Source organism: Nerophis ophidion, linkage group LG05 (genome assembly GCF_033978795.1).
Source record: "Nerophis ophidion isolate RoL-2023_Sa linkage group LG05, RoL_Noph_v1.0, whole genome shotgun sequence".
Taxonomy (NCBI): domain Eukaryota; kingdom Metazoa; phylum Chordata; class Actinopteri; order Syngnathiformes; family Syngnathidae; genus Nerophis; species Nerophis ophidion.
Window position 1 is genome coordinate 14,421,998 of NC_084615.1, and position 27,444 is coordinate 14,449,441.

At 40.3% G+C, this 27,444-nt stretch overlaps 1 protein-coding gene across 7 annotated transcripts in view; it reads left to right on the forward strand.

Annotated features, from left to right (window-relative positions):
• The first annotated feature begins 4,858 nt into the window (after positions 1–4,858).
• LOC133552712 (catenin delta-1-like) overlaps positions 4,859–27,444 on the forward strand; it is a 75,346-nt gene continuing 52,760 nt past the window's right edge. For 4 of the 7 annotated variants that reach the window (XM_061900115.1, XM_061900116.1, XM_061900114.1 and 1 more), the window contains exons 1-3: positions 4,860–5,155; positions 9,153–9,212; positions 25,981–26,101. The gene's annotated coding sequence lies outside the window, so the exon portion shown is untranslated. Of the gene's footprint in view, positions 5,156–9,152; positions 9,213–25,980; positions 26,102–27,444 lie in introns of those variants that run through there. The other 3 variants (XM_061900112.1, XM_061900113.1, XM_061900118.1) reach the window with 3 other exon arrangements.

The window sequence follows — 27,444 nt, forward strand, 5'->3', positions numbered from 1 at the left end:
CCAGCTTTGTTGCAGGCATCAAATTCCAAATGAGTTAATATTTGCAAAAAAAATAAAAGTTTTCCAGTTCCAACATTAAATATCTTGTCTTTGCAGTCTATTCGATTGAATATAAGTTGAAAAGGATTTGCAAATCATTGTTTTCTCCTTTATTTACCATTTACACAATGTGACAACTTCACTTTAATGTTGGTTTGTAGTTATTTGTATGAATATTTGACTTTTCTCCCTTTTTATTTAGTTTCAAGATGAAGAGACTCCAGACGTCATCCTGATCAAGTGATTCAACTTTCTCTGTCTTTTTTGCCACTTGTGCCAGCTTTTTTGAAACATGTTGCAGGCATCAAATTTCGAATGAGCTAATATTTGCAAAAAATAACAAAAGTTTTCCAGTTCCAACGTTAAATATCTTGTCTTTGCAGTCCATGCAATTGAATATAGGTTGAAAAGGATTCACAAATCATTGTATTCTGTTTTTATTTAACATTTACACAATGTGACAACTTCACTTTAATGTTGGTTTGTAGTTATTATTTGTATGAATATTTGACTTTTCTCCCTTTTTATTTTGTTTCAAGTTGAAGAGACTCCAGACGTCATCCTGATCAAGTGATTCAACTTTCTCTGTCTTTTTTGCCACTTGTGCCAGCTTTTTTGAAACATGTTGCAGGCATCAAATTTCGAATGAGCTAATATTTGCAAAAAATAACAAAAGTTTTCCAGTTCCAACATTAGATATCTTGTCTTTGCAGTCCATGCAATTGAATATAGGTTGAAAAGGATTCACAAATCATTGTATTCTGTTTTTATTTAACATTTACACAATGTGACAACTTCACTTTTATGTTGGTTTGTAGTTATTTGTATGAATATTTGGCTTTTCTCCCTTGTATTTAGTGTCAAGTTGAAGAGACTCCAGACATCATCCTGATCAAGTGATTCAACTTCCTCCGTCTTTTTTGCCACTTGTGCCAGCTTTTTTGAAATGCACTGCAGGCATCAATTTCCAAATCAGCTAATATTTGCAAAAAAAAAAATACAAGTTTTCCAGTTCCAATGTTAAATATCTTGTCTTTGCAGTCTATTCAATTGAATATAAGTTGAAAAGGATTTCCAAATAATTTTATTCTGTTTTTATTTACCATTTACACAACGCGACGACTTCACTTTTATGTTGGTTTGTAGTTATTACTTGTATGAATATTTGGCTAGTCTCCCTTAAAATTTAGTTTAAAGTTTAAGAGACTCCAGACATCATCCTGATCAAGTGTTTGAATAGCAATCTTCAACTTTCTCCGTCTTTTTTGCCACTTGTGCCAGCTTTTTTGAAACATGTTGCAGGCATCAAATTTCCAAATGAGCTAATATTTGCATTAAAAACAACAACATTTTTCCAGTTCCAACGTTAAATATCTTGTCTTTGCAGTCTATTCAATTGAATATAAGTTGAAAAGGATTTCCAAATAATTTTATTCTGTTTTTATTTACCATTTACCCAACGCGACAACTTCACTTTTATGTTGGTTTGTAGTTATTATTTGTATGAATATCTGACTTTTCTCCCTTTTTATTTTGTTTCAAGTTGAAGCGACTCCAGACGTCATCCTGATCAAGTGATTCAACTTCTTCCGTCTTTTTTGCCACTTGTGCCAGCTTTTTTGAAACGCACTGCAGGCATCAATTTCCAAATCAGCTAATATTTACAAAAAAATACAAGTTCTCCAGTTCCAACGTTAAATATATTGTCTTTGTAGTCTATGCAATTGAATATAGGTTGAAAAGGATTTCCAAATAATTTTATTCTGTTTTTATTTACCATTTACACAACGTGACGACTTCACTTTTATGTTGGTTTGTAGTTATTACTTGTATGAATATTTGGCTAGTCTCCCTTAAAATTTAGTTTAAAGTTTAAGAGACTCCAGACATCATCCTGATCAAGTGTTTGATGAGCAATCTTCAACTTTCTCCGTCTTTTTTGCCACTTGTGCCAGCTTTTTTGAAACATGTTGCAGGCATCAAATTTCCAAATGAGCTAATATTTGCATTAAAAAACAACAACATTTTTCCAGTTCCAACGTTAAATATCTTGTCTTTGCAGTCTATTCAATTGAATATAAGTTGAAAAGGATTTCCAAATCATTGTATTCTGTTTTTATTTACCATTTACACAACGCGACAACTTCACTTTTATGTTGGTTTGTAGTTATTATTTGTATGAATATTTGACTTTTCTCCCTTTTTATTTAGTTTCAAGTTGAAGAGACTCCAGACATCATCCTGATCAAGTGATTCAACTTTCTCCGTCTTTTTTGCCACTTGTGCCAGCTTTTTTGAAACGCGCTGCAGGCATCAATTTCCAAATCGGCTAATATTTGCAAAAAAAATACAAGTTTTCCAGTTCCAACGTTAAATATCTTGTCTTTGCAGTCTATTCAATTGAATATAAGTTGAAAAGGATTTCCAAATCATTGTATTCTGTTTTTATTCATGATTTACACAACGTGCCAACTTCACTTTTTTGGGCGTTTGTAGTTACAATTTGTATGAATATTTGACTTTTCTCCCTTTTTATTTAGTTTCAAGATGAAGAGACTCCAGACGTCATCCTGATCAAGTGATTCAACTTTCTCTGTCTTTTTTGCCACTTCTGCCAGCTTTTCCAGTTTTTCAAGTTTTCCAGTTCCAACGTGAAATATCTTGTCTTTGCAGTCTATTCAATTGAATATAAGTTGAAAAGGATTTGCAAATCATTGAATTCTGTTTTTATTTACCATTTACACAACGTGACAGGGTTTGTAGTTATTATTTGTATGAATATTTGGCTTTTCTCCCTTTGTATTTAGTGTCAAGTTGAAGAGACTCCAGACATCATCCTGATCAAGTGATTCCACTTTCTCCGTCTTTTTTGCCACTTGTGCCAGCTTTGTTGCAGGCATCAAATTCCGAATGAGCTAATATTTGGAAAAAAATAAAAGTTTTCCAGTTCCAACATGAAATATCTTGTCTTTGCAGTCTATTCGATTGAATATAAGTTGAAAATGATTTCAAATCATTGTATTCTCTTTTATTTACCATTTACACAATGTGACAACTTCACTTTTATGTTGGTTTGTAGTTATTATTTGTATGAATATTTGACTTTTCTCCCTTTTTATTTAGTTTCAAGTTGAAGAGACTCCAGACATCATCCTGATCAAGTGATTCAACTTTCTCCGTCTTTTTTGCCACTCGTGCCAGCTTTTTTGAAACATGTTGCAGGCATCAAATTTCGAATGAGCTAATATTTGCAAAAAATAACAAAAGTTTTCCAGTTCCAACGTTAAATATATTGTCTTTGCAGTCCATGCAATTGAATATAGGTTGAAAAGGATTCACAAATCATTGTATTCTGTTTTTATTTAGTTGTGGTGAAGAAGGAGCTGAGCCGGAAGGCAAAGCTCTCAATTTACCGGTCGATCTACGTTCCCATCCTCACCTATGGTCATGAGCTTTGGGTCATGACCGAAAGGATAAGATCACGTGTACAAGCGGCCGAAATGAGTTTCCTCCGCCGTGTGGCGGGGCTCTCCCTTAGAGATAGGGTGAGAAGCTCTGCCATCCGGGAGGAACTCAAAGTAAAGCCGCTGCTCCTTCACATCGAGAGGAGCCAGATGAGGTGGTTCGGGCATCTGGTCAGGATGCCACCCGAACGCCTCCCGAGGGAGGTGTTTAGGGCACGTCCAACCGGTAGGAGGCCACGGGGAAGACCCAGGACACGTTGGGAAGACTATGTCTCCCGGCTGGCCTGGGAACGCCTCGGGATCCCCCGGGAAGAGCTAGAAGAAGTGGCTGGGGAGAGGGAAGTTTGGGCTTCCCTGCTTAGGCTGCTGCCCCCGCGACCCGACCTCGGATAAGCGGAAGAAGATGGATGGATGGATGGATGTTTTTATTTAACATTTACACAATGTGACAACTTCACTTTTATGTTGGTTTGTAGTTATTACTTGTATGAATATTTGACTTTTCTCCCTTTTTATTTAGTTTCAAGATGAAGAGACTCCAGACGTCATCCTGATCAAGTGATTCAACTTTCTCTGTCTTTTTTGCCACTTTTGCCAGCTTTTTGAAACATGTTGCAGGCATCAAATTCCGAATGAGCTAATATTTGCAAAAAAATACAAGTTTTCCAGTTCCAACATTAAATATCTTGTCTTTGCAGTCTATTCAATTGAATATAAGTTGAAAAGGATTTGCAAATCATCGTATTCTGTTTTTATTTACCATTTACACAACGTGACAGGGTTTGTAGTTATTGTTTGTATGAATATTTGGCTTTTCTCCCTTTGTATTTAGTTTCAAGTTGAAGGGACTCCAGACATCATCCTGATCAAGTGATTCAACTTTCTCCGTCTTTTTTGCCACTTCTGCCAGCTTTGTTGCAGGCATGAAATTCCAAATGAGCTAATATTTTCCAAAAAATAACAAAAGTTTTCCAGTTCCAACTTTAAATATATTGTCTTTGCAGTCTATTCAATTGAATATAAGTTGAAAAGGATTTGCAAATCATTTTAATCTGTTTTTATTTACCATTTACACAACGCGACAACTTCACCTGTTTTGGGGTTTATTAAGAGAATGATAATTGCACAGAATAGCCCCTTTTGTCTCATAATAATAGTTGAACGTAGTAGCAGTGAATGAGGTCCTGGTGGTGATACAAGTGTCCTTTTTTTTTTTTTTTTTTTTTTTTGCCGTGTAGCTGTGGAATGTTGTGTATTTCCAGGCTTCCTCCCAGGCTATTGTTCTTGGGCAATCAATGAAATGACATCAGCGTGAGCTCATGTGGGAGGAGGAACAAGGAGGGAGGCGGACACTTTAGTCTGCAGCACAAGCGTTTTTAAATCCCCCAAACAAGATCGACGTAGTAAAATACAATTAAAAAAAAAAATACGGCGTCTTGAGTCAGTCACTTGTGGCTCCTGGCAGACAACGCGCAGGGACAAAATTCGTCGTGCGCGCACTCGCGGCTTTTACGGTAAGTTAGCCCCGCCCCCATTCTTTGATAGAAAACTCTGTGATGTCGCCTGGCCGCTGAACGAGCTTGACCCGCACGGCGAGGGAAGGAGCGGCCGAATAAACGGAATAGTCGGACGGGGAAGAGTCGCCTAAGACGGTAAGCACATGTGTGGGGGAAATGTTTCTTAATTGTTGCCGCCATGGCGTCGTTGTGGTAAAGACTTGATAAAAGGAGTGGTCAGATACCCCCCCCCCCCCCCTCCCCCGACACGACTCACCATAGCTCGCTAACTAAATTCAACCCGTTTTTTATTTTTTTATTTCGCATTATAGTACGTTCATTAAACACACTTAGATACTATTAGGCAATGCGGAGTTGACTCAAATAACGGAAAAGCTGGCGAAAAGAGCACGAGAAAAAAAAACGCAAGGCGGCTATGCTAGCGCTAGCTCTCCGTGCTATGTGATTGTGATGCTAACGAGGCAGGACGGGCGGAAGCAGGTCACACTCGCGCGGGGCCAGCGTGCTAACGAGGCAGGGCGGGCGGAAGCAGGTTTGAGGGGCCAGCGTTCCACTCGAGTCGGCCTCGGTCCGATGTCCAACGTTGTCATTTATCTTGGTGCTTGGCGGTGTTCTTTTGTTCGTGAGTCGTTTTTTTTTAAATAAAAACTGAAAAAACAAGTGTCTGGACGAGAGTTGTATTGGCTGAAAGTGTGCTAACTGTGCAAGGCTTCAAAGACAAACATTCTGCTGCCTTCAAAGAGCTTGAGATGTTTAAAGGCTTACTGAAACCCACTACTACCCACCACGAAGTCTGATATCAATCAATCAATGTTTACTTATATAGCCCTAAATCACTAGTGTCTCAAAGGGCTGCACAAACCACTACGACATCCTCGGTAGGCCCACATAAGGGCAAGGAAAACTCACACCCAATGGGACGTCGGTGACAATGATGACTATGAGAACCTTGGAGAGGACGAAAGCAATGGATGTCGAGCGGGTCTAACATGATACTGTGAAAGTTAAATCCATAATGGATCCAACACAGTCGCGAGAGTCCAGTCCAAAGCGGATCCTACACAGCAGAGAGAGTCCCGTTCACAGCGGAGCCAGCAGGAAAACATCCCAAGCGGAAGCGGATCAGCAGCGCAGAGATGTCCCCAGCCGATACACAGGCAAGCAGTACATGGCCACCGGATCGGACCGGACACCCTTTTTTTTTCTAGTCTGTCGCTATCAATATCCTCAAACACAAATCTTTCATCCGCGCTCAAATTAATGGGGAAATTGTCGTTTTCTCGGTCCGAATAGCTGTTTTTGTTGGAGGCTCCCATTAAAAACAATGTGAAGATGTGAGGCGCCATCAACATGTGACGTCATCGTCTGCGACTTCAGGTGCAGGCAGGGCTTTTCTGTTAGCAAGCCAAAGTTGCGAACTTTATCGTGGATGTTCTCTACTAAATCCTTTCAGCAAAAATATGGCAATATCGCGAAATTATCAAGTATGACACATAGAATGGACCTGCTATCCCTGTTTAAATAAGAAAATCTCCTTTCAGTAGGCCTTAGTACCGACCACGCAGTCGAATAGTTTATATATCAATGATCAGGGGTCGGCAACCCGCGGCTCCAGAGCCTCTTTGATCACTCTGGTGTGGCTCAGCTGTAAACTTGCCGACCTTCCCGTATTTACCGGGAAATTTCTGACCTCAGTGCTTTTCCCTAAAATTGTCTGAGGTATGCATACTGCGATATTCACTCAGACAGCAATATTGAGGGCGGGCCGTGATGGCAATACCCGTAACATCTTCTGATACATGTAGTAGTGCCCGCTGTTACACATTATGTGCGTGCAAGCCCGGTCACGTACTGTGTGAAACTTCTGTAACAATCCTCAAGCGATTACATCGCATACTTGTTCAACAGCCATACAGGTTACACTGAGGGTTGTGATATAAACAACTTTAACACTCTTACTAATATGCGCCACACTGTGAACCCACACCAAACAAGAATGACAAACAAATTCCGGGAAAACATCCGTACTGTAACACAACATAACAAATACCCAGAATCCCATGCAACTCTGACTCTTCCAGGCTACATTACACATCCCGCCCCCCCCAACCCCGCCCACCTCAACCAATGCAGGAGGGGTTGGTGGTAGCGGGGTGTAGAATGTACCTTGGAATAGTCAGGGTTGCATGGGATTCTGGGTATTTATGTTACAGTGCGGAGGTTTTCCCGACATGTTTGTCATTCTTGTTTGGTGTGGGTTCACAGTGTGGCGCATATTAGTAAGAGTGTTAAAGTTGTTTAAACTGGCACCCCCAGTGGGACCTGTATGGCTGTTGAACAAGAATGCCTTGTAGTTGCATATGTGCGTCTGCAGAAGCCACGTACAACACGTGACCTGACTGGTAAGCTGTTTGTGTAAGTTGTGGAGGGCGCTAAATGCATCGCCATCGTAGCATGCCCTCATGGGATGCTTCCACCGTGAAGGAGGGGGAAAAAAAGCTCAGCCCCGCCCGACTGGCTGCCTTCGCTTTGCCTCGTCGAGAAACGTGGCTTCCCTCAGAGACACTGGCGGTCACCACACACGTGGCCACACCCCTCTGACTTTCAGGTACGAGTATATATTCTCACTAAAACACTAGTAACACAATAAGCAGATAAGGGCTTTTTCAGAATTATCCTAGTAAATGTGTCTAATAACATCTGAATCGCTCCCATTGCCCTCGTCTTTTTTTTTTTCTAGTCCTTCACTGTCACTTTCCTCATCCACAAATCTTTCATCCTCGCTCAAATTAATGGGGAAATCGTTGCTTTCTCTGTCCGAATCGCTCTCGCTGCTGGTGGCCATGATTGTAAACAATGTTCAGATGTGAGGAACTCTACAACCCGTAACGTCACGCGCACATCGTCTGCTACAGGCAAGGCTTTTTCATTGGCGACCAAAAGTTGCGAACTTTATCGTGGATGTTCTCTACTAAATCCTTTCTGCAAAAATGTGGCATTAACGCGAAATGATCAAGTATGACACATAGAATGGACCTGCTATCACCGTTTAAATAAGAAAATCTCATTTCAGTAGGCCTTTAAACAGGGATAGCAGGTCCATTCTATGTGTCATACTCAATCATTTTGCGATATTGCCATATTTTTGCTGAAAGGATTTAGTAGAGAACATCGACGATAAAGTTAGCAACTTTTGGTCGCTAAAAATAGCCTTGCCTGTACCGGAAGTAGCAGACGATGTGCGTGTGACGTCACGGGTTGTAGAGCTCCTCACATCTGAACATTGTTTACAATCATGGCCACCAGCAGCAAGAGCGATCCGGACTGAGAAAAAGCAACAATTTCCCCATTAATTTGAGCGAGGATGAAAGATTCGTGGATGAGGAAAGTGAGAGTGAAGGACTAGGAAAAAAAAAAAAGACTATACAGTGGGAGCGATTCAGATGTTATTAGACAATCCTTTATCTGCCTATTTTGTTACTAGTGTTTTAATGAGATTATATGGTCGTACCTGTACAACCTGAAGGTCGGCCCTGCACCTTTCCTCAGCACCAGTCGACAGGTGGTGGCAATGCCCATCTCTGCCCTTCGCAAGGGATCCTCTTCGAAACATGATCTTTCGAAATGGTCGCTGCATAATACACTGTACTTTGTGTGTGTGGTCCAATCCAACCGTGTTCGCTTGACCACTTTGTACCATATTAAAGCTTCACCGTCATCTTTCGGGAATGTAAACAATGAAACACCGGCTGTGTTTGTGTTGCTTTGGTGGCCGCAATGCACTGCTTTCTTCTTTGACGTCTCCATTAATAATTGAACAAATTGTAAAAAATTCAACAACACAGATGTCCATAATACTGTGGAATTATGCGATGAAGAGACGACTCATAGCTGTGAACGGTGCTGGAACAAAATGTCCTCTACAATGCGTGACATCACGCGCACACGTCATCATACCGCGACATTTTAGCATGATACTTCCGCGTGAAATTCAAAATTGCAATTTAGTAAACTAAACCGGCCGTATTGGCCTGTGTTGCAATGTTCAGATCATTGTTATATAAACAGACTGTGTGGTGGGTAGTAGTGGGTTTCAGTAGGCCTTTAACTGAATCTCTTTTATCGCCTGCAGGACGAGGAAGACCACACACTGTTGAAGGAGACCCCCCCCCTTACCGGATTGCACTGTCAGGTAAAATGGAAATCTACATTTCTGTCATGTTTCTTTTGGGGGTGGTGGTCCTGTTGTGAACCTGTCGGGCGGGTCCCTGTGCTAGCTTGTTTTGGTTTGAGATAAGTAAGTAAGGCCCCGTAAGGTTATCCAGGATAAACCCCACCTATCCGTGTCCACACACAATGCTTACCGTTCGCCGGTGCAACTCAACCTAGTACCATACTTGCCAACCTTGAGACCTCCGAATTCGGGAGATGCGGGGGGGCAGGGCTGGGACATGGCAGGGTTTAGGGGTAGCAGGGATGTATATTGTAGCATCCCGGAAGAGTTAGTGCTGCAAGAAGTTCTGGGTATTTGTTCTGTTGTGTTTATGTTGTGTAACGGTGCGGATGTTCTCCCGAAATGTGTTTGTCATTCTTGTTTGGTGTGGGTTCAGAGTGTGGCGCATATTTGTAACAGTGTTAAAGTTGTTAATACGGCCAACCTCAGTGTGACCTGTATGGCTGTTGACCAAGTATGCCTTGCATTCACTTTGTGTGTGTGTGTGTGTGTGTGTGTGTGTGTGTGTGTGTGTGTGTGTGTGTGTAAAAGCCGTAGAAAATTATGTGACTGGGCTGGCACGCTGTTTGTATGGAGGAAAAGCGCACATGACGAAAGGTTGTAGAGAACGCTAAAGGCAGTGCCTTTAAGGCACGCCCTCAATATTGTTGTCTGGGTGGAAATCGGAAGAATGGTTGCCCCGGGAGATTTTCGGGAGGAGCACTGAATTTGGGGTCCATGTTTATCAATTCATGGTGGTCCTGTTGTGAACCTGTTGGGTGGGTCCCTATGCAAACCTGTTTTGGTTGGAGATAGTGTAAACGGGGCCTTACTTACTTAAGGTTATCCAGGGTAAATCCCACCTATCCGTGTCCACACACAACAATGCCACTATTTAAGGCCAGCGCAACGCGACCTACTCCGCATGCTTGGGAAATGCACAAGTCATAGTCACCTTCAGTTTTGCTTTGTGTGTAACTTCTTAAATGTAACTTATCTGAACAATATCCAGTGTTGTGGTATTTCGATTAACTGGACTCCAGTGCGCTGTGGTAAATCACACCTGAGACATCACAAGTTAATCAAATCTTTAATGAAGCACGTGAAAGTACACAATGTGACAACAATCAATCTCGGAATCTGGATTCCTGGTCAGGTTTTTGGTGACTTCATATACTCTGGATCTCGATGTTGAGTCCGCGACATACATGGCGGACAATAACTGATACAGTCTGCTTTGCCAGTCCAAAAGCATTTGCCGTTTTTCATAGTCTTCCCCCGTCGGCCAGGTAATACTAAGCACACGCTACCCTTTTTATCACATCCTACAAGAGCCCGCATTCTCATTGACTATCCTTTGACAAACGGGCAAAGTTTATCGTTAGAGTCACAGCTGATCTGGATGTTGGAAGGTTCTCTTGCTGTCTGAGAAGTGTTGTATTCCAAATCGCTGCAATCGCTTTCTCTTAAGATATTCGTTTGTGATTTCCACAAGCGTCTGACAGACAGAAGGAGAAACTCGAGCATGTCTGGATGACTCTCCCCCATATTTCCAGTGGTTAGCGCCGAGCTACGAAGCTGCTTTATTATGAAGCTGGCTGTGGCGCGTTCTCTCTGGCGTCACTTCCTCTCCGAACTCAAGTTTGTAAACGATCAATGAAGATCGGAGATTCAAGAAATACACAGCGCACTTACCCTTGTAAAAAAATTGTCCAAGGAGGGGGACCATAAATGCTCGTTTAGTTTGGCTGACACGGTGCTTAGGCTAAATAATTACTCGTTTAAGGGGTTAAAGGACTTAGTATAGACATGGTCTAAGTAAGTACATTTTATTTATTACGTGCTTTTCACAGATAACATCAAAAAGCACTGTACAAAACAAAGTTGACGTAAAACAACAATTAAATTAAAACAATGGAGTGGAATAAAATGATAGTTAAAAGGTGCATTAGCTAAAAGCTTCATTAAAAAGTGAAGTTTTCAAATGTTTCTTAAAAATGTCAACACAGTCAAGATCACGAAGGGACTGGTGCAAGTTGTTCCAGAGTCTGGGAGCTATATCCTGGAATGCCAGGGTTTAAAATGAGTTTTTGGGATCTTGGCCTGAAGACCCTGAGGAGTAGGAGCATAACAAGTCAGTGATGTACTGAGGGGCCCCACCATGCAACGCACAGAAGTCAGGACTAAAATGCTAAACTGAATGCGGAATTTGACTGGAAGCCAATGAAGACTGGATAAAATGGGGGTGGTCTGGGTGCACTGGTCTAAAGTCAAAAGTCTGGCAGCTGCATTTTGTACCGTCTGAAGTCTCTTTCGCTTTGACTTATTGAAAAGAGTGAAGAGAAAATTGCAATAGTCAATACGAGATGAAATGAACGTGCCAATGATCATTTCCAGATCCCATTTTGACAGCACATTTCTCACTTTAGAAATATTTCTCAGATAATAAAAACAGATTTTGTTGAGTTGTCAGCGGTGACGCTCCAAAGACTTGGACTCATCAAACACAACTGTCAAAGTGCAACAGGATGACCCGCTTCTCTGTTAACAATCTTTTGTCTACAATAAATATATTTTTGTTTGTGCCCTGCCAGGGTTAAGTAACATAAGAGTCCGTCGATCCATTTCCGGCCACATTTAGGGTCTGTAGTGAGCTGGAGCCTATTCCAGCTATTTTTGAAGATTGGTTGACGTAGAGACACATTCACACTCTGTTGCACTACATGAAAACTTTAGAGCATGGGTCTCAGACACGCGGGCCAATTGCAGCCCACGAAACGTTATTTTGCGACCCCCACCTTAATATGAAAGTTTAATGTTAGTGCGGCCCGCAAGTTTTATATGAATCGCGCTTGACAGCGTAGTTATTTGGGTCAAAATGGCTCTGTCAACGTTCTGGGTTGCCTACCCCTGCGTTAGTGGAAAAGCGGCAAATGAGAGAAAGCGACAGAGATGTTGCCATGGAGACGAGGGTTTTCTTACATACCTGGCTGCAGTCACACTGCAACACCTGTTTGTCAGTAATAACAGTCCCCGATAACCTGGACCAAATCAAACCATCTTTTGTTGTTTTTTATTATTTAATTTGCGTTGTCTCACATTTCTTGATTCTCATTTTGTTCATTTATATTTTGATTTTATTTTGATTTTAAAATAAAAATAAAGACATTTAAAAATACTTTTTGTAAGAAATCTTTTCTTGCAGCCCAGCCTCACCCAGACTCTGCGTCCTGTGGCCCCCGGGCAAATTGAGTTTGAGACCCCTGCTTTAGAGTATGCATGTTATTTTTAAATGTGAGAGAAAAGTACTCCGAGATGACCCAGGCAAGCACGTTTTAAGGCATTCAGACTCCGTAGAGCAAGATTGTCAAACTGGTTTTCATTGAGGGCCACCTGGCAGTTATGGCTGCCATCAGAGGGCCACTTGTAACAGCGAATATTGTATGCATTTGCCGATGGATTTTATTATTGTGTAAATTGTTTTAAGTAGACTGCCGATTTTACAGTAGAATATTTACATCTACAAAATGTTTCTGTAAAATAGTGTTTTTTTGTTGTTTTTTTTTACAATATTTTACGGTAATACTTTTCTTGGTGGGTTTTCCATAAAAATCTGGCAGCTTAGTTGACAGAATTTTTGTGTTAAATTGACATTGGATTTTACAACATTTTATTGTTAATGGAAAACGGTACAAGTAGGGCTGGGTGATATGGTCTTTTATTAATATCTTGATACTTTTAGGCCATGTCACAATACACCATATATATCGCGATATATTGCCTTAGCCTTGAATGAACCATTGATACATATGATCACAGCAGTATGATGATTCTATGTGTCTACATTAAAACATCCATCCATCCATTTTCTATCGCTTATTTCCTTTGGGGTTGCGGGGGGTGCTGGAGCCTATCTCGGCTACAATCGGGCGGAAGTTGGGGTTAACCCTTAACAAGTTGCCAACTCATTGCAGTACATTAAAACATTCTTGTTTATACTTAATATAAGCTCATTTTAAACTTTCATGCAGAGGGAAACCACAACTAAGTCAATTGACCAAAAGTGTATTTATTACACAGTTATTAAGCAGTGGCACAAACATTCATGTCATTTCCAAAACAGAAAGTGCAAGATTGTCAGACATTTTAAAACAAGCTATGAGTGCACTTTTGTGCATGATGTCACTAAGATGACATATCAAAGCAACACTAAATTAAAGTGCACTTTTTGTACAGATCGCCAATACAATAGTTAAAAACAAATAAAGTGCACTTTTGTGCATGATGTCACACAAGAATTTTCAATCACATTCAAATAAAAATGAGCTAGATAATAGGAAATCAAATAGTGTATGTCCTTCGCTATGTGGTAGGTTATTACGGACTTTGTTAAATTCTGTTGTTGACTATTTTTTTCATACGCTGTTGATTTGGAAATGTTTGCCCTCGGCATTTCTTCAACATGTTCCCGCTTGAAGCCAAACCACCGCCAGATGATGCACCCCGTGCTGTTTTTCTTGGGCATTAATTCATACTTCATTTGTTACCAGATTGGCACCTACTCTCCCTCATATTACCACTCGCAACGCACCGTTGGCATCACAGCTAATGTTACCCATGTAGTTACCTCTCTGCTCGGGGAGGGCGTGTGACGTTGCACGCGTGACGGATGTAAGAAGGTGCGCTCGTTTAAGTCTCTGTGAGGAGACTTAAACTTAATTTCGCAAAACAATTAGCATATGCCTACAATTTCCACCGGGTCAAACTCGTCACGCCACGAGGGACACTTAACCTGTCATCATTTTCAAAATGGAAGAGGCTGATTTCAATCATTAGAAATCGCATAAAGGGAAGAAGATTAAGAGCTATTCAGTAGGATTTAAGGTCCAAGCTATTGAATATGCTAAAAATAACAGTAAGCAGCTATGTTTTATTAATATACCGTAGCTCTGTGTGTCAAATACGAGTCAGTAAATGACTCCCGCCCCGTGGTGGTTGAGGGCGCTAGTGATACTTCTTGCGACTACTCGGCTGCAGAAGAAGTGACAACAAGCAGCAAGGGTGAGCAGGGATCGTTTATTTTTTCCTCTCGCTTGCACTTTTAACATGGAGGATTACATATCTAAAATAAACCGTTTTCTAAACTGGACTTTCAATCGAAGCAGGAGGTAATAAAGGAAAATCTCCATTGAGACAGAGAGACTTTTAAAACTGAACAAAGATATGTAAAACTTCTATAAACAAGTTATCCATGCTTTTGATCAGAAGGAGCAGCGCATGGACTTCATTTATAAGTAAAGGTAAGACATTAATAACGTTTTTTTTATTAAATGTGCTTTTCATAATGGTATCCTTACATCACACTCTAATTTATAAGCGCAGGCCTAAATTTACCGCATGCCTTTGGTAAGCGCCGGAGTGAGAAGAAGTTTTAAAATAATTAGCACCTCGGCGGCAATTCAAGGAAATACGGTATTTTATTGACACATGTCATTTCCAGGTGTTTGCAGGCCAGATCAAATTTTGTTGCGGGCCTTGCGTTTGACACCTGTGCCGTAGAGATTCAGAACCTGAACCACAACTTTGACCCTTTTATTGCTTTTTTTTTTTTACATAAAGTACAACTGTTTTCATTTTAATTTGCGAAAAAAAGTAAAATGTGTTTTCCAGAACTTTTTTTTTTCATGGAACATTTAGCCTACAGACAGCTGCTAAAAGTAAACATCTACCACAAATAACTATTATGTTTCCTTATTTACTTTACTGAATGTTGGTAATTTAGTTGTCTGATTAGTGATGCTTGCTCTGACAATTGTCTGCTCTCATGAGGTGTCCAGGTTAAGCCAAACGTGGCTAATGTCCGTGTGTGCACATGAACATGTATGTTTGCGTGGAAGTGACTGGATTAGGGGGCTAACACTTCAATCTCATTACAAGCCACGCTTTTCTTCAGCCAGTGCTAGTAGAATCGCGCCGGCATATTTGCAAAAAAGATGAACAACCGCTAATTATTTTTCCCATTATGCATTTATTGCACAATGGTCAGTGATTTTAAGGTGACAAAAGGCAGTCTTGTTGCTCAAATGTGTACAATCCCGGATGACGTCTGGCAGGACTGAGTGAGTCATGTCGACTGGTCACAATCGGGTGAAACTATGAGACTTGTGGTGCGATCAGATGCTTGAGAAGTGTGCCTTTTGACCTTTTTTAAATCCTTTGCTTGACATTTCGACCACTTTGAGCCGTCATCAAAATATTGCCTCATTCACTTTATCATTTTTAAAGGCCTACTGAAACCCACTACTACCGACCACGCAGTCTGATAGTTTATATATCAATGATGAAATCTTAACATTGCAACACATGCCAATACGGCCGGGTTAGTTTACTAAATTCCGATTTTAAATATTGCGCGAAGTGTCCTGTTGAAAACGTCGTGGTATTATGTATGATGACGTGTGCGTGTGACATCACAGATTGTAGCGGACATTTTGATCCAACACCGATCCCAGCTATAAATCGTCTGCTTTAATCGCATAATTCCACAGTATTCTGGACACATGTGTTGCTGAATCATTTGCAATTTGTTCAACTAATAATGGAGACGTCAAAGAAGAAAGACGTAGCTGGGACGCGGTGTATTGTGGCTGCCTTTAGCAACACAAACACAGCCGGTGTTTCCTTGTTTACATTCCCGAAAGCTGACGGTGAAGCTTTACTATGGAACAGAGTGGTCAAGCGAAAATGGTTCTCTACCACATGTCAACCGGCATGTTTTGGTGAGAAAATGGTGACAATAGGTCTGCTCTTTACCGCCGTAGACATGAGCAGATAGTTTGCGTCGTTCTTCATGCAGCTGCGGACTCTCTTGCCTCTTCCCACCGACTGTCGGATGCTTACAGCGTGGAGGAGAGGGAAAAAAGAATCTCAGCTCGGCTGCCTTGCCTCGTCGAGAAACGTGGCTTCCCACAGAGACACTGGCGGTCACCACACCGTGGCCACACTTCTCTGATTTTCGGGTACCACCATATAATCTCACTAAAACACTAACACAATAAGCAGATAAGGGATTTTCCAGATTTATCCTAGTAAATGTGTCTAATAACATCTGAATCGCTCCCACTGCCCTCGTCATTTTTTTTAATTTTTTTTATTCCTAGTACTTCACTCTCACTTTTCTCATCCACGAATCTTTCATCCTCGCTCAAATTAATGGGGAAATCGTCGCTTTCTCGGTCCGAATCGCTCTCGCTGCTGGTGGTCATGATTGTAAACAATGTTCAGATGTGAGGAGCTCCACAACCCGTGTCATCACGCGCACATCGTCTGCTACTTCCGGTACAGGCAAGGCTTTTTTATTAGCGACCAAAAGTTGCGAACTTTATCGTGGATGCCATCCATCCATTTTCTACCGCTTATTCCCTTTTGGGGTCGCGGGGGGCGCTGGCGCCTATCTCAGCTACAATCGGGCAGAAGGCGGGGTACATCCTGGATGTTCTCTACTAAATCCTTTCAGCAAAAATATGGCAATATCGCGAAATGATCAAGTATGACACATAGAATGGACCTGCTTTCCCCGTTTGAATAAGAAAATCTAATTTCAGTAGGCCTTTAAGTGTGATGTAGACCACAAGTAAGTGTTTTCAATGTAGAGGGAAACACATTATGAACCCTTTTTACACATAGCCATTGTTGTCTGAATAGCTGCATTTTAATAGTTTTTTTTTTAAAAACCAAGCAAAAGCACTAAAATATTAAACGATCACGACTATTTTTTTTTAAGCTTTTCTACCTAAATGCCTCTTGATCAACTATATTACATCAACTTTGCAAGGAGAGTCATGAGTCTTTCTTTCTTTAGTTTCTTTGGAACATGAACACCCTCACAGCATATTACATCACACAATTTCATATCATTTCACTTAACAGTAGGAAGAAGCAAAGCTTATTTAATCCTACCCCTTTACCCCTTCAGAGCGTTTACAAATACATACATTCATTTACTGACTTTTTTTTTTAATGTAAAATGACATCTGTGAAGGAGTAATACAACAGTGTTGTAATACATAATTAAATCAGTCAATATTAACATACTGAGATGAAGAATATCTTATTTTCAATATGGTTGAAAGTATTTCTCATAATTCCTCTTCTTTGTACTTTGTAAGCACTGTTCATTTAAACTACATTGAATGAGTTTAAAGCTTCTGTGAACCTCTTAAACTGGATCATATCAGTACAATGTTTAACTTCTTTACTTAATCCATTACATCATTTAATTCCACATACTGATATGCTAAAGCAGGGGTCACCAACCTTTTTGAAAGCAAGAGCTACTTCTTGGGTACTGATTAATGCGAAGGGCTACCAGTTTGATACACACTTAAAGGGGAACATTATCACAATTTCAAAAGGGTTAAAAACAATAAAAATCAGTTCCCAGTAGCCTGTTGTATCTTTTGATGTTTTTTTCAAAATTTTACCGGTCTCGGAATATCCCTAAATAAAGCTTTAGTGCCTTATTTTCGCTCTCTGCGAAGACACTGGCCATTTCCCTGTGACGTCATACAGTGCTGCCAATGTAAACAAACAATGGGAATACCACAGCAAGATATAGTGACATTAGCTCGGATTCAGACTTGGATTTCAGCGATTTAAGCGATTCAACAGATTACGCATGTATTGAAACAGATGGTTGGAGTATGAAAGTATTGAAGAAGAAACTGAAGCTATTGAGCGAATTCATAGTCATTGCATGGCCGAATAACTGCGTTATCATCGCCGGTAAAATGTGCGGACCAAACGATCAGGACTTTTGCATCTTTTGACACGGGAGCAACTTAAATCCGTCGATGGGCAAGTGTTTATTTCGCATTAAATGTGGGTGGAAGGAAACGTAATATAGTTGCAAATGCATCTACAGGTTATCCATACATCTCTGTGCCATGTCTGCTTTAGCACCGCCGGTAAATAGCATGTTAGCATCGATTAGCGTAGCATGTTAGCATCGATTAGCTGGCTGTCAACATCAACAAAACTCACCTTTGTGATTTCGTTGACTATCGTTGCAAATGCATCTGCAGGTTATCCATACATCTGTGCCATGTCTGCCTTAGCATCGCCGGTAAAATGTGGAGACACACCGGCACATTTAATGGGTGTCTGGCGGCAGATTTCTTGCCACTTTCGCATCTTCGGGCCAGTGGTGCAACTTGAATCCCTCCCTGTTAGTGTTGTTACACCCTCCGACAACACACCGTCGAGGCATGATGTCTCCAAGGTTCCAAAAAATTGTCAAAAAAACGGAAAATAACAGAGCTGTGACCCGGTGTTTGTAATGTGTTGAAAATGAAAATGGCGGGTGTGTTACCTCGGCGACGTCACATTCTGACGTCATCGCCTCCAGCACATTAAACAGAAAGGTGTTTAATTCGCTAAAATTCACCAAAATTCACCTATTTAGAGTTCGGAAATCGGTTAAAAAAATAGATGGTCTTTTTTCTGCACCATCAAGGTATATATTGACGCTTACATAGGTCTGGTGATAATGTTCCCCTTTAAATAAATTGCCAGAAATAGCCAATTTGCTCAATTTACCTTTAACTTTGTTATTATTAATTAATAATATTTATGTTCGTGAAAACACTGATCATCTTAATGATTTCTCACAATAAATATATATGGAAACAGATAAATATCCATATGCAACACTTTATTTTTAAATTTTCTCTAAGTGCACATTTTTTAAATTGAACATTTTCAAATGATCACTTCTAAGACAGTCTTGAAAAATCACAATATCCCATTTTAACTAGCAAGCCATTAACATTTTTGAACAAATCATGAATTACTTTGCACCATGTTTGTACAAATAATAACTCATGTAAAACACAAAAGTCAACTCTCAAATTTTGAAATAAATCATGTCACACTTTGAACTGGACACCAAATCTGTTATCTGTTTCTTTGTCAGGAAGCCTGGCATTGCATGCTGTTAACTGGTGTGTTGTACTCTGCTGTGTAACTTGACACTGCAACTCTGAGTGAGTCTTGCAGATGCGCATCAGTGAGGCGTGTTCTGTGTTTGATCTTGATGAAGTTCACGTCAGAAATGGCTGATTCACAAAGATAAGTTGAACCAAACAGGCTTGCAATCTTCATAGCTGCTGCGCATACACCACTTTACTTTTGTGTGTCAACAAGGCACCAAAAGTTTGGTGCAGCCTGGTGGGCTTTAAATTTTAAATTGTCAGGAAAGAAGAGGAAGGAATTTAAGAGGTAAAAAGGTATATGTTTAAAAATCCTAAAATTGTTATGGTTGTATTTTTTTCTCTAAAATTGTCTTTCTGAAACTTATAAGAAGCAAAGTAAAGCAATTTATTTAGGCAAGTCATGACCAAGTCTTTAAAATATTTTCTTGGATTTTCAAGTTCAATTTGAGTTTTGTCCCTCTTAGAATTAAAAATTTCGAGCAAAACGAGGCCAGCTTGCTAGTAAATAAATAACATTTAAAGAATAGAGGCAGCTCACTGGTAAGTGCTGCTATTTGAGCTATTTTTAGAACAGGCCATTAGGCAACTCATTTGGTCCTTACGGGCTACCTGGTGCCCGCGGGCACCGTGTTGGTGACCCCTGTGCTAAAGGTTCTAAGTGTTGTACGTGCATACAAATATTTTAAATTGTTTTTTCCTCCTAAGGTTATATTTCTCCTCTTTATTTGAGAAGAATTGTTGTAAATTCTTTGGTCGCAGATTATAGTTTGCTTTGTACATAATTAAGCTGTTTGCCATTTTACCAAATCATCGAACTTTAATATTTTTGAGTCAATAAATAAAGTGTTTGTATGTTCTCTATATCCAACATTATGTATATGTTGAATTGATCTTTTTTGTAACACGGTTAAAGAATGTAGCACAAATTTGTCGTTGTTTCCCCATACTTCTGCACAATAACGCCGATACGTAACACTAGTGACCAGTAGGGAATATGAAAGGATTTTTGGTCTAAAACATGTTTTGCTTTATTCATTATTGAAATGTTTTTGCCACCTTATGTTGTATATTTTGCATATGAGATTTCCAGTTCATTTTATCTATTAATACTCCCAAAACATCTGGTTTCATTTACCCTTTCAATCTCTACTCCGTCTATTTGTATTTGTGTATGATGCTTTTTTCTACTGTTACCAAATAACATTATTTTAGCTTTACTAAGATTCAAAGTCTGTTTTTGTAGTTTTAGTTTAGTCTTTATTTGAAGGGACAATGCACAGAAACATTAAGCTCAAATACAGATATGTTCTGTACCTGAATTTAGCTAAATAGCTAATTTCCATCTGCAGTCCCTGGCTACCTAAATTAAAGGGATACAAAAATCTTGCAATAAAATTATGACAATAAAATCATACCATATCTTGTAATCAAATTAAGAAAAGTAATAAAATACCCTTTTATGGACACATACTTGATATACAATACAACCACACTTCATTTACATCACACACAGATATTACATGCTCATGTTCTCATCTGTCATCATTTGTAAAAACAACCATAGTCCGAAAAATACAGTAATCATTGCATTAAAATGAGTTTGAGCTGCCTCCAGTGTTAATGAATTCCTGATAATTTGAACGTTTTTATGTTGTATTTAGGACTCTGGCACATCTGTTTGATATGATATGATATTCAAACCATTTTTTAAAAAATTTGTTCATATCTTCTGTTATTATTTGTATTATCGTATGCGTGTTCTCTCCTGAACAGAAAGCAGTCGTGTCGTCGGCAAATAAAACTAACTTTAAGTCCTTTGTAACTTTACAAATGTTGTTTATCAATCAATCAATCAATCAATGTTTATTTATATAGCCCTAAATCACAAATGTCTCAAAGGACTGCACAAACCACTACGACTACGACATCCTCGGAAGAACCCACGTAAGGGCAAGGAAGACTCACACCCAGAATAAAAATTAAAGGGGAACATTATCACAATTTCAAAAGGGTTAAAAACAATAAAAATCAGTTCCCAGTGGCTTGTTGTATTTTTTTGAAGTTTTTTTCAAAATTTTACCGGTCTCGGAATATTCCTAAATAAAGCTTTAAAGTGCCTTATTTTCGGCTGTCTGCGAAGACACTGGCCATTTCCCTGTGACGTCACACAGTGCTGTCAATGTAAACAAACAATGGGAATACCACAGCAAGATATAGCGACATTAGCTCGAATTCAAACTCTGATTTCAGCGACTTAAGCGATTCAACAGATTACGCATGTATTGAAACAGATGGTTGGAGTATGAAAGTATTGAAGAAGAAACTGAAGCTATTGAGCGAATAGCTATTGACGCTATTCATAGCGTGGCCGAATAGCTAGCTGCGTTAGCATCGCCGGTAAAATGTGCGGACCAAACGATCAGGACTTTCGCATCTTTTGACACTGGAGCAACTTAAATCTGTCGATTGGTAAGTGTTTTTTTCGCATTAAATGTGGGTGGAAGGAAACGTAATATAGTTGCAAATGCATCTGCAGGTTATCCATACATCTCTGTGCCATGTCTGCTTTACCACCACCGGTAAATATCATGTTAGCATCGATTAGCGTAGCATGTTAGCATCGATTAGCTGGCAGTCAACATCAACAAAACTCACCTTTGTGATTTCGTTGACTATCTTTGCAAATGTATCTGCAGGTTATCCATACATCTATGTGTCATGTCTGCCTTAGCATCGCCGGTAAAATGTGGAGACACTCTGGCACATTCAATGGGGGTCTGGCGGCAGACACTTTCGCATCTTCGGGCCAGTGGTGCAACTTGAATCCCTCCCTGTTAGTGTTGTTACACCCTCCGACAACACACCGTCGAGGCATGATGTCTCCAAGGTTCCAAAAAATAGTCAAAAAAACGGAAAATAACAGAGCCGAGACCCGGTGTTTGTAATGTGTTGAAAATGAAAATGGTGGGTGTGTTACCTCGGCGACGTCACATTCTGACGTCATCGCCTCCAGCGCGATAAACAGAAAGGTGTTAATTCGCCAAAATTCACCCATTTAGAGTTCGGAAATCGGTTAAAAAAAATAGATGGTCTTTTTTCTGCACCATCAAGGTATATATTGACGCATACATAGGTCTGGTGATAATGTTCCCCTTTAAACAATCTGCGTCTGCATAAAGAAAAACAACAATGCCAAGCTTCTTCTGACACTTCTATGAAAGCAGAACAGAAATTAATAATATGAGAACAATATTAGAAACAAGAAGTGTTTTGTGGTTGCATTATGTACAAATGGAGCACGAGAGTTTGCACGCTACACGCTCTGATGGTTGATGCTTATATGCAGCAAGCGGAAGAGGGCTTCTTGGCTTCCGCGATAGCTCTCACATTCATCTCTGATGTCGAATTCATAACATCCTGTTTGTCAGGAAGTGGATCGAAGGGGAATGGGGGTGTTGGGGTGGGGCAGTGGCAATTGTTTTCATTGTTTAGCGATAACCGCCGCCAGCCTCCAAGGCCAAAACCAACACCTGCGGTATACAGAAGTCTGAGCCACACAAACCATGCATGCAGCTCTGCACGCTTGACTCTTGTGCAGCCTCGCTCTTGTCGTAGTTCCTGCTCGAGGCCGCACAGGCTTCTCATTGTTCTGCCAATCTCCTCCTCCGACAGACAGCTGCGTGTTCCCCGTCCGAACACACAACAACAAGCCAGGAAAATATCACTGTTTAGAATTCATCTCGTGTGAATGACAGCTATGCTCATTAGTGAAAAAGATAGTGTGTAGCTAACGATGATTGTTTACTCTGGTCTCGGGTTGAGATATGGCAAGAGCCAGTGTAGCATTTATGTTTGGTGAACTGGTCACACTGAGGTCGTTTGCCTGTGCATGTTGGGCCTAATTGATAGAAGACAATGTCAGGAATGCCAGATTAGTGTTTTATCTTTAATTTACTTCAACTTTACTTATCTTCCTCAGTCCCCTCCCCTTTTTTCGTTTGTTCTGCCCGTGTCTCTCTGCCGGTTTGATTTGTTTGCAGCTCCGACTGCCTGTCTGTCTGCAGGGTACAAAAGCAGCCCAGTCCTGGTTGTGACCATAAATGGGCATGTGTGCCACTGGATACCATGTATTCCACTCAGGTGGAAGGTCATCGCTCCAGGGCTTGTGCGTGACGTGCTCTTTAGATCATCTGCAACCTCACACGCGGATAGTGGTTTTGGTTCTTCTCGTAACTCGAAAAGCCACTCCTTGTTTTCTCACACCACCATCCTGCTTTCCTCTCCCTTCCCGCACTGAGCACACCCCAAGCATGGATTTCTTGGTGTGTTGACTCATTCATTAGACCGAAAGACATACCGGAAGAGACACTCAGCTGTCTCCATCTTGACTGATAAACCGTTGTTTGGTAATATTTTGTCAGACGTCATCCCGGGCAGCTGAAACTGTAATTTATTTGTCACACACTCTTATTTTAAAATTCCCCTACCGTGCACTATTGTGACTTTCTAAGGATGTTGTAACATCCTGAGGTCTGTCCCTAGAGCAGTGCTTCTTAACCTGTGTTCGATCGAACCTTAGGGGTTCGGTGAGTCGGGCTCAGGGGTTCGGTGCATGTCAAAGCACACCCGACTCATCGTGTAAATAATAACTTCTCCCTATCAGCTTATTATGTATATGGCAACAACAGAAGTCAGACTGATTTGCAGGTGTGTAATTTGTTGTGAGTTTATGCACTGTGTTGGTTGTGTTGTTTGCAAGGTGATGTTCATGCACGGTTCATTTTGTGCACCAGTAAAAAAACATGGTAACACTTTAGTATTTGGAACATATTCACCTTTAATTAGTTGCTTAATAACATCCAAATTAGTAACATATTGGCTCTTAACTTGTCATTATTAAGTACTTATTAATGCCTTATTCGGCATGGGCTTATTTTAACCCTAACCCTCTAAACCATACCAATTAGATTAGATAGTACTTTATTTATTCCGTCAGGAGAGTTCCTTCAGGAAAATTAAAATTTTCAGCACAATCCCATTCAAGTTTAGACAAACATTACAGGGAGACAGAACAGGATTGCTGACGGGTCTGCCGGCTTCCAGCGCCCCTTACAAAAAAGATGAGATACAGGTAAACAAGGAGGGGGAATAGAAGATTAAAACAAAATAAAAATAAAAAATCGGTCTTAGCCTGGTCCCTGGAGAGGAGGTGCAGACTGAGGCCAAGGGAAAAAACAACAACTCATAGCTATGATACACATCCCTCTTCCATGTGTGTAAGAGGGAAAAATCAAAGAACACAGAGGACATTTAAGACATTAAAGCAGCAGATACAACCAGACACTTCTACATACTAGCTATGAATAAAAAGTAAAATAAAAATATCCACTGTGGTGGCCTCTGCGGTGTTCCACGCCATCGTCCGCTGGGGTGGAGGGAGCATGGCCAGAGACAGGAGCAGACCCAACAAAGCAACCAAGACAGCCGACTCCATTTTCGGCCTGTGTCCAGTCCGCATGGATGAGCGAGGATGAAGTCTTTGTTACATAGAATGTTTCCCTAGTGTCCAAAAAACTGTAAATTAAGTCTTTGTTACTATATTACTTTGTAACACCCCATCCTAAAGGGTTATCAAAAACATATAATAACTTTGTTTTGAATTTGTTAAAAAAAGGAGTGTTCGGTGAATGCAGATATGAACTGGTGGGGTTCGGTACCTCCAACAAGGTTAAGAACCACTGCCCTACAGCCTGTTTATGATTAAAAATAAATAAAATCATACCATAGCATGTAATCAAATTAAGAAGTCATAAAATGCACTTTCATGGACACATACTTTATATACAATACAACCACACCTCATTTACATCATCACACAAAGACAATACATGCTCTTCTTCACAACCATGATTTTAACAGACGCACCTCACAATTCACAACAAAAATGCTCTCATGGATAAATACATTTTAAAATTACCGCGATAATAATAACCGTGATCATTTTGGTCACAATAACTGAGTGCAAATGAAATCTCGATGAATATGTTTAGAACTTTTTGAATTTAAATCTAATCGATTTAGGAAATTGGCCATGATGATGGTACCCAGTTCTACCAGTTGGACTTATACATTGTCCAAATAGTAATCCAAACCAATGGTTTAACGCACTTCTTGTACATAATTGTGAGATTAATGAAAAATGTACTAATGTGTGACCTTTTATTACTCATTGTTGCATTTAAACCTTTCAACACGCCACCTGTCATGTACTCGGACACCTGCTGCCTGGAATGTAATCTGAAGCCTCTGTTTGTTGCCCAAATCATTCTGGCTTTACAGTTACCCATGTGTCCCTGTGTGTGTTGACGAGACAGAGACCCATTGAAAATACACCCCTCCTTCCTTGCTACCTTGTCAAACCAGTTTATGCAGGTGTTTGCTGAGCCACAGCTAAGTTGATTCACCTTGTGGAGAGCAGCTGACCGACCTCCTGAGGGTGAATCGGTTGGCTGATAACGGGGGTCTGAGCCTCCGCTTGTTGGGCTCTTCCAACACAGTGTCTTGTCCTTGAGAGCTCAGGCGAGATAACAACAGCTAGGTAGAGGGATTGTTGAACATTAGGTTGGTCTCCTTGAGAGCAAACACATTCCCCGCTGACACTAGTTTGGCGTTTTCCCCGCTTTTCAAACAGCCCTATCCTTTGCTGAAACACTTCTTTGTTTTTTCCCCCTCTCTCTCTCTCTCTCTCTGAGCAGTCCTTTTCTCCCTCCTGTTTCTGGGTTTGGTGCTTCATTGACCTTCTACCAATGAACAACTAGAGTTTGACCCCTGACCTTGGCGTGATCTCTCACCTCTTCTATCAAACCACGCCCACAGGTGTGTATTTCTTTGTTCCTGGATGGGGAGCTTTAACTCTTTGATTGGAAAGGACCTTTACAATACTTTTATACCAGCACCACTATTTAATGCACAGACCTAAACAACAAAAATATACCGGTATATGTTGTAGAAATTGTACACCTTCTCATTCAATGCGTTATCTTTATTTTCATGACTATTTACATTGTAGATTGTCACTGAAGGCATCAAAACTATGAATGAACACGTGGAGTTATGTACTTAACTAAACAAGGTGAAATAACTGAAAAAATATTTTAGTTTCTTCAAAATAGCCACCCTTTGCTCTTATTACTGCTTTGCACGCTCTTGGCATTCACTCGATGAGCTTCAAGTACACCTGTGAAGTGAAAACCATTTCAGGTGACTACCTCTTGAAGCTCATCGAGAGAATGCCAAGAGTGTGCGAAAAAGTAATCAGAGCAAAGGATGGCTATTTATAGTTAAACTTAAAGTACCAATGATTGTTACACACACAATTATTCTCTGCATTTGACCCATCACCCTCGATCACCCCCTAGGAGGTGAGGGGAGCAGTGGGCAGCAGCGGTGGCCGCGCCCGGGAGTCATTTTTGGTGATTTAACCCCCAATTCCAACCCTTGATGCTGATTGCCAAGCAGGGCGGTAATTTTTAGTCTTTGGTATGACTCGGCCGGGGTTTGAACTCACAACCATATTTCACCTTTTTTTGTAGAAATTGTACATAAAATACAGCACAGGCAAAAAGTTTGGACGAACCTTCACGTTCAATGGGGTTTCTTTATTTTTATGACCATTTACATTGTAGATATGAATGAACACATGTGGAGTTATGTACTTAACAAAAAAGGTGAAATAACTGAAAACATGTTTAAATTCTAGTTTCTTCAAAATAGCCACCCTTTGCTCTGATTACACACTCTAGGCATTCTCTTGATGAGCTTCAAGCACACCTGTGAAGTGAAACTATTTCAGTTGACTACCTCTTGAAGCTCATCAGGAGAATGCCAAGAGTGTGCGAAAAAGTAATCGGAGCAAAGGTTGGCTATTTATAGTTATATAACCTTTTTTTGTAGAAATTGTACATAAAATACAGCACAGGCCAAACGTTAGGACACACCTTCTCATTCAATGCTTTATCTGTATTTTCATGACTGTTTTACATTGTAGATTGTCACATTAATACTATGAATGAACACATGTGGAGTTATGTACTCAACAAAAAAAGGTGAAATAACTGAAAACATGTTTTATATTCTAATTTCTCCAAAATAGCTCTGATTACACACTCTAGGCATTCTCTTGATGAGCTTCAAGCACACCTGTGAAGTGAAAACCATTT